This window comes from Ruditapes philippinarum, unplaced genomic scaffold (genome assembly GCF_026571515.1).
Source record: "Ruditapes philippinarum isolate M1 unplaced genomic scaffold, ASM2657151v2 ctg8732_1_1_1_1, whole genome shotgun sequence".
In the NCBI taxonomy this organism is placed as follows: Eukaryota; Metazoa; Mollusca; class Bivalvia; order Venerida; family Veneridae; genus Ruditapes; species Ruditapes philippinarum.
In genome coordinates, this window is record NW_026851636.1 from 31,101 (window position 1) to 39,901 (window position 8,801).

At 29.2% G+C, this 8,801-nt stretch overlaps 1 long non-coding RNA gene across 1 annotated transcript; it reads right to left on the reverse strand.

Moving 5' to 3' along the window:
• Positions 1 to 762: 762 nt before the first annotated feature.
• Positions 763 to 8,193, reverse strand: LOC132726740 (uncharacterized). The gene is made up of 4 exons (XR_009625250.1): positions 5,410 to 8,193; positions 4,807 to 4,848; positions 4,503 to 4,541; positions 763 to 1,285 (listed from the first exon to the last, which is right to left on the reverse strand). It is a non-coding gene; the product is annotated as an uncharacterized LOC132726740 (long non-coding RNA).
• Positions 8,194 to 8,801: the final 608 nt, after the last annotated feature.

Genomic DNA, 8,801 nt, shown 5'->3' on the forward strand with positions numbered 1-8,801 from the left:
AGAAGCCAAAAGGTAGTGACCCATAGGGAGTTACCATCATATCATAAATATGATGCTCAAATTAAGATTTATCAATTTTGTAAGTTCCTTATAAAAAAAAATATTTCATGTAAATAAAGGGAGGTAATAAAAAGATTACTTTCTATAAAGTCTGAGTCAAATTTTTCAATAAGAAATGAATGCATATATTTTAATAATTACATATTGTATGGACAAATATTTGAAGTACATACTTTACATATTCATCAATGTTTGAAAATTGTTTTATAAGCATAATTATATACATATATATATATATAGTTTTACTTACGTGTGATACTGAACACTTAACACTTGTATAAATTATCGAGTTCCAGCAAACCCAACTCTGGAACATAATTTCCCATTTGTAATGAAAATCATAATTTTTTTCTATACCATAAATGTAACAAACAGTGGCCTTTTCTTGGCCCACCATATGAAAAACATGTGTTATTCATGTGTATCCATATAAATAAACATGTGTTTGCACCATATGTAAAACATATGGGGTACTTTTCTTGGAAAAAACATATGTAAAACATGTGCGTCACATACGTTTAACATGTGGTGCACAATTTACCGGTGTACTTACATAGGTTTTGTCTAATATAATCAGGGTCCTTTCTGAACTTGGAAAAAAAATGCATTATGCCAGCTTTTTTTGTTTTAATAATAGTTGGTGTTCACTGTCTTATGGCTCTAACTTGTTCATAATGTTTTAAATATTAGATAATAATGGTAGCACTTTTATAGGGTTTCATATAGCAAAGGAAAACCCAATTCCTACCACTTCTTTAATCAGTACATAAATTATACTCTTTTCATTTAACGTCTATAATTAAATACCACTTATACTTTTATTTCAGATTTCCAACTGAGAGGTCAAGATTTACAACATTTGAAGAGGAAATTCTATGAGAAATGTAGAATCCCAAACGTAATCGGTAATTGATCATTAATTACTAAACATTAATAGTTTCATATAAACATATATATTAAAGCAATTTAAAATATAATAATTATGCTTTTGGATATGCTTGTTACATTGTTTTATGTTTAAAATCATTTGATATCATTTCTAAACAGACACAAGTGGCACTTTTTGTATACCAATCCTTACTAAGAAATATCAATTCAGCTTCTTTTTTTGTAGGAGCAGGAAGATGGAACCAGTCATCCCTATTCAAGGTCCATCACAGGATGAGGCAGCTTATGTCTGGCAGAAAAGGGTTCCATGCTCTTAATGTTCAGGCTGTAGTCGATGCTGAAATGAGGTACACTATTTTATGTCAAACATTCCAGTCCTGTGTTAAATTACAAAAAAAATTATAAAAAAGAATCTAATTTAGTTTCTAAATCCAAGAAGTGTCCCAGAAGGAACTTATTTTCATTTGATAACTGTTTAAATCAGTATAATGAAGATGAACTTAACATACACTTTTATAACATTACAATGTAGGAGAAAAAAGGGAAGCATACTACTGGCAATTTATTAAAAAAAAGGTACAACTTCAGATAAATTTATTAAATCAATATATTTCCTGTAGATTAATGTATCAAATTGATGTATCTGTTGTAGATTTACTTATCAAATAAATATACTTCTTGTAGATTCACAGATGTTGTTTCAAGGTGGCCTGGTTCACAGCATGATGCGGCCATTTTCAATGCTTGTGGGTTAAAGGTGAAATTTTTCACAATAAATTTCTCACGACATGAATTAAGCTGCATTACCCTTAATGGACTTCTAATTATAATGCTTGACCTAACCTCATACTAAATGATTAAGGACAAAAATATTTTTTCTTTCTGATTCTATCTAGCTTTTGTCAATTTTCTAAAAAAAACTATGTCATCTGAAAATAAGTGCTTATAATCTGTCATTTTTCAGACACATCTAGAACAAAGTAACAATGGGTTGTTATTGGGGGATAGTGGGTACCCTCTAAGGAGGTACCGCTTGACCCCAAAGGTTAATCCAACAACACCACAGGAGGAAGCCTTCAATAAACACCATAGCAGAGACAGAATGGTGGTAGAAAAAGCCTTTGGTATACTGATTCGTCACGTTTCAGGTAAAATATTGCAAGTCATTCAAAGTAATTATTGTATTGATCCATTTTATCATGTGTTTCACTATATGACCTTTATTGACAATGAATTTACAATATGTTTAAATGATGCTGTCCCAACTTTGATCTCTACTTCTGGCCCTATTTTTGTGAAAATGTCATGCCACTGAAGTAATGACATACCACATGAAACAAATAACATATATATTTATGTTTTTATTGCAGATGCCTACACAAAAGTGGCGATGTTCTACCGTTTTCACCAGAAAAGAGCAGCCAAGTTGTGGTAGCATGTATGAGGCTACATAACTTTTGTAAAACTAGAGGAGTACAAGAGCCTGTGGAGATCATCACACAGGATGATGATGATGATAATAATTTACCAAATGGAGATGACAGAAGTAATAATAATATTAGACAGGAATTAATTAATTTATTCTGAAAATTGTTTTTAAGACATAGAAATTAAAATATAATTACTTGTTCTGATCACTTGAAATATAACATTTCACTCAATTAAAACAATTACATCTATTTTTTGATCTCAATTAATTAGCACCCATGTATTACTTAAAAGAATTACTTTGTATTTCACATAAACCAAAATTAGCACACTTAGTTAACTTATTGTCAGAGTCAATGATACATTTGATAAGAAAAAATTATATTTGTAATGAATAATAAACATTAAAGGGGTTAAGTACTAATATTAAATAATATAAGTAAACTATAGTATACATGTAAATGCTGTTCAGTTAATATGTTGAATATTAATTTGTGATTTCATAAAATACATTTATTCATTGAATCATTGTGAAAAATAACTACTAAAAATATAGCTTTCAGAAATATCCCGTTGTCTTACAACTTATAATGCCTGTTAAAAATTAATAATTAAAATACTGCACATTTTGTAACATCTTTTTTCTTTGGAATATAAGGATTTTTTAAAATGATTGAATATTTTTTTTTCCAAAAAAATGTTTGTTTTTATACTTTGTCAAAAAAACCTGAATTATATCCTTTTTAAAAGAATTTTTTTTGCAAAAACCCCTCCCCTTTATATTATAACAAACAAACCTTTTAAAATTAATATAACTGTCAAAATTTTTTTTAATAACATATAAAAAAGTTTCATTTGATTCTTTTTAAGTTTTTAAAAATCATTCTATATTACACAATTATGTTAAAAATATAAATTTGGCCAAAAATTCCAATTTAAAAAAAATTTAAAACCCCTCAACATCAAAAGCTCAATTTTTATTCAAAACAAAAATGTTTAAAACAATTAAAAAAAACAGAAATACAAATGTTTCCCTAAAAAAAAAATTGAACCAAAAACATTTAGGGGGGGGGGTTTAAATGAAAATTTACAATGACTATAAATTAATGATTAAGAAAATAATATATCCTAAATTGTGATTTTAGTGCTAAATAAAATCACTATTTTGGAGTCCTGATATAAGAAATTACATCACGGGGACAAAGCCCGGTTGATAAAATGCTGCACATCTGAAGGACAAACATTGATTTTAATTTATCAATGGTTAAATTTCCTGATTGAGATATATTATTTCAATCCTAACACATGTCAACTAATAAATGCTGCAGTACCCGATATTAAGCTAACTTGTGCCTGTAAAGTTTCCATATTAATATTCAGCACGTAAATTTTTTAATGGTTTCATAAAATGTCTAAATTAAGAATGTCAACATTGATTTTATGACCATTATAACACACAATTTCGGTTCTTCTGAGTTCATAAGGGAAACATACGTGTCATGTAAGAATTTTGAATAAGTTTGTCTAATCGTTTTTTTATGCCATCGAAAGACTGATTTAATGTTTTTAATGTTGAATTCAATTCTGTCATAATTGCAGTCTAGCTGTTGTTCAACAAGTTGATATATGTCATCCTCTGTTTTCTTTGAAAAATGAAATCAAAATAACTCAGTCTAAAAGATTGATGTATGTACAATTTTCATGTACATGCTTAGTGGAACAAGTTTAGATAAGGTCAATTTGCAAAAAGTGCATTTAAGTTACAAGAAATTACTTCCAAAACACACTGCATTATATAAAGAGTTTATATTCTGATTCAATGTGCAAGTACTGTATTTCAATGTACTTATAATGCCTCAAGTCAAGTTATGGGGTTTGTTAAGGTTGTTGTCTTCAAATCACCTGCCCCACATGGCTGTGTGTTTGAAACCCAACAGAGACTTTGTTTTTTTTCCATTTGTGGAAGCTACACGTATCTATATCTTATGGGTGATCTGTGGTTCTACTCCAGTGCATGCTTTTCAAGGCGCTCAGTTCGCTAATCAACTATATGTTGAATCATGTAAGTTAATAAATTGAATAGTAATAGAAAATTGGAGTAATACTATAACATAATAATACTTAACTGTCATATTTTGCCTTCTTTGGCACTGGCTCATTATCACCTACAATTTAATGTGCATGAGTATTATTGAATTATTTCCAGCTTGAATAAAGCTTTACTTTTTGAGTTTTGGTTTATTTTGGCACACTTAACTTCAGTTAAATCAAATGCAACAATCCTATCATTTTTTATAAAAAGTGACATGGTGTGACTATAAATAATTTCAACAATACATGTCAAAATATATTATTGATAAGACATTATATACTTTGTTAAATTCCTGAATAAACATTATGTAAAGTTAAGTTATGTTATGTTATTCTTACCTTCAAATCCTTTATCCTGCAAAATTTCCTTTCTTCCCAAAGCTAAAAATAGAAGCCTGTATTAGTTATAACATAACTTAAAGTACAAGTCACATGTCCATAAACTGCACATGCTAACTATAATAAATGTGAATCTAAAGTATATGTAACCTTCTGGTATGTAAAAATTATGTAGAGTCTATGGATTGCTGCATAATTCACAATATTTGTGTGACTTTTCTAATTGTATATTTCTGCTCATGACTGTATACCTTACATGTATATAAATATGTATACATCTACCTAGATACCTATTATAGAAAATGACAGCTTAGTTTATGTTACATTATAATGTTAAATCATAGAAAGACATAAACACTAATCTACTATCATCCATAATAAAGTCCAATATACATAATAGCATTCATGACTGAAAACATTGACTGCTTGACCAATGAAAGAGGAAATATTAAACTCATTTTGAGTAATTGGCCTTTGTCAATTAAGGATATTTGGAAACTTCATAATTACTGTAACATTGAAAATAATGAAATTTCCAAACAAATCATAATAAATGTATTATCATCATGTTTACAACATTTACATTTATATATATGTACTTACAGTTTGTCTCACTTCCAACAGGAAGGTCTGGGATTATAAGGCCAGGATCATTATTTTCTGAAAATGGAATACATTATACAGTTATATCAGGAACAGAAGTGAAAGTGTGAAGAATTCAATCCATGTTTATCATAATTAATCTTATTTATTCTATGTTTAACTTGGAAATAAATGTCTTAATTTTCTTAAAACAGTCTATTCATTTAATACTGTTAAGATGTTTGGATTAAGTTATTGTGCTTCACTTATAATTTATTTTAAGTAAATTTGGTCATTCATCATGACATTCATTCACACTAATGACATGATCACACCCGCACGAAAAAAACTCCTGTTTTACAACTGTAAGACGACTGAAAAACACCTGTTTTTTGTAAAAATACAGGTCTAAGGGACCTGTGTTTGCTGAATTTGACATTTTGTCTAAGAAATAAAGGTGTATTTTAACAATTTTACAGGTGTATTTTTGAGACAAGACCTGTGTTTTAGATGTACACATGTAATTCTGATACTTAGAAAATATTGAGCTGATATTTTGTGCTGAAAATAATCTAAGTCCAAAACAACAGCTGCTGTATTTTCAATGATACAGATGTACAATACACACTTAGAAATTCTTTTAGAGAAACTCTTGTTATTTAAATACTTTAATATCTTTGATGCAATTGTACAGACTGCATGCACATTATTTACACTTAGGATTTAATTTTTAACATTCATAATGCAAGCAACTTTGAACTAAGAGTGCTATCTAAATTTGAATATACATGTACATTGTATATGATTATTTAGTTTTAAAATATATGAGATAGTTCACATAGGCCTGTCCTTGTTGTTCTTTTAAGTATAAAAAGAACAACAACAAAAACTACAACAACAACAAACTGGTACATGTTCTTATTCAAGACTACAAATTTGCAGACATTATGAGTTATTATTCACTCTGTAAAGTTAATTGTGTATGAAATAAACTTATACATTAAGCTCTTCAATCTAGTTTGTAATATAAATGACCTGTTAAGTAGGATAAATAAATAAACACTGCCTCTACTACTCTACAATGATTTTACACAACTGACTGATTTTACACCTTGCACTGACCAGTCTGATAATGGTAACCCAGCCAACATTCTATATCGGCCCGACATCAAACCGACATGGTTTTCTATGACGCCCGATGTCGGCTTTAACCTCGGCTGCAAATAGGAATGATGTTGGCCCGACATCGGCAGCACAATATCAGGCCGACATCTTAACGATATAGGCCCGATATTTCTTGACATCGGGCCTACATCAAACAAAAGCGGTGCGATGTCAGCCAACAGCAAAAAGATATCGGTCCTATATCGACCAGGTATCATCCTTATGCTAGCATGTTGATGACATCTAGCAGCAAGCATTCGGCATAACCTGCAAAAACACAAAATATACGATGATTAGTTTACAACATAAGATAATAAAGACATACATTTTAACTTAAATATGCAAATGACATGCATGTCGCGAAATCATATGACAAAAATTTTCAAACATAATTTTTACATCTAAAAATAAACAAACAGATAAATTGTGTTTTTCCAATAATTTTAAGTGTAAAATTCTAATTATTAACAGCGTTAACAGATTTGTTGAATCATCATTACATTAATAAAATAAAAAAAAAACATGCTTTTCATCACCTTCCTTTGTTAGCTTTTGTTTTTGGCGCTTAATCGGTTAATTTTAGGACTGCAGTGAATATTTGCAAGCTTTTCATTTAAAATATAATAAAAGAGTGATTTTTATGTAGTCAAAACATAAATATTGAATTTAAAAACATACCACATATCATTTCCAAACTAAACTATGATTATTTAAGAAATTCATATCAAAATGTACAATTATTTGCTGCATGATTTTCAATTCAACAGAAAACGCAATATCATACCGATGTCAATCCGATATACAAAATAGTTGCATTGAAAGGTCATGTAGGCCCGACGCAGACCCGATGTATCTTTTTTGATGTAACACGAAAATGTGGTTAATGTGGTTCTAGTAATTGAAATCATACACAGGACAATTTATTCACATTATTAAGTAAACAATGCCATTGCAATTAGAATTTTTCAAAACACTCAATATGTTGGCACTGCAGCGGCCCGACGTCGGCCAATAGTCGGCATATTTTGCCAACATGTCGACATTAATCCTATATCGGCCCGATATGGTCATGCTGGCTGGGTTAACCACCTGTTTTCCCACCATAAATTCTGCTACAATCCAGACTCTTCCATTTGATTTTTTCTGGGGGGAAACAACTTTATAGATTTTAAATGAAGTCTGTTTAGAAGGACATTGCAAGGTTATCTTTAAAAACTTATTATGAATTTGAAATTCTACATTACACTTTTTTCTCATATGTCTATATGATTGTGAAAGTAAAATGATGGGTGCTTTGATTTGTGGAATATCCCTGTTTAACATTATGCATGATAAATCAGTCCAGTTCTACAGTTGTAAAAATTTTGAAATCTGAGGCATTTGTGGAAATAGTGCTCATGTATCACAAAGGATCTTATTGATAGTTAAGAAATTGTGGAGATATAAGCAATTTTCTAGGCAATATTTTGTTATAAAATGTTTGGGTGTAAATTCTTTAACTTTTTCAAAGAAAAAAATCAAGGCTACAGTCTTGTTAATGAAAATGACTTCTGGATTATGGGATATGCTGGTTGCAAATGAAATTTGAACCTTGGACAAGAAGATGAAAACCAGAATCATAAAAAAATCAGGTAATAACCTTTGGATGCATTTATGCAAAAAAACAAGTATTATTTCAGGTCTGCTAGCAATTATTTTTATTCAACTTTATTCTGAAAAAAAAATAATATTTTTACATTCTATATTTATACCCAGTTGGAAAATAATTTGTAAATGTAAATTTTGTCACCTGAAAGCATTTTATTAGATACTACAATATTGACAGTTAACTGCTTTATATTTATGAATACAGTCTTGAAGAGATGATATTAAATACATTTATACTTAACTTCTAATTAATAGGTCATAATTTATTTTCATATCTTTTATAGTGAATATGAATTTTGTTCTTAAAGGTCACAGTACACCCCCCAGAGACGTTTGATCTACATGAAACAAAGCAAAGGACTAAAACAGACATGGTAAAAACGAAATTGTAGTTGAACTAATTAGAATAGTTTTTGACAGAAATTCATGGTTTAAAACAAAATAAGTCTCTTTAAAAGTTGCACCTTAATTATTAAAGTTAAGTTACCAGTTTACCACTAATAGAAACAGCTCAGTAAATATCTTTTATCAAGCAATGCATTAATTAAGTAGGTAAAATTGTCAAAACATAATTATATAGGTTGAAGTTAATTGGTACGTAT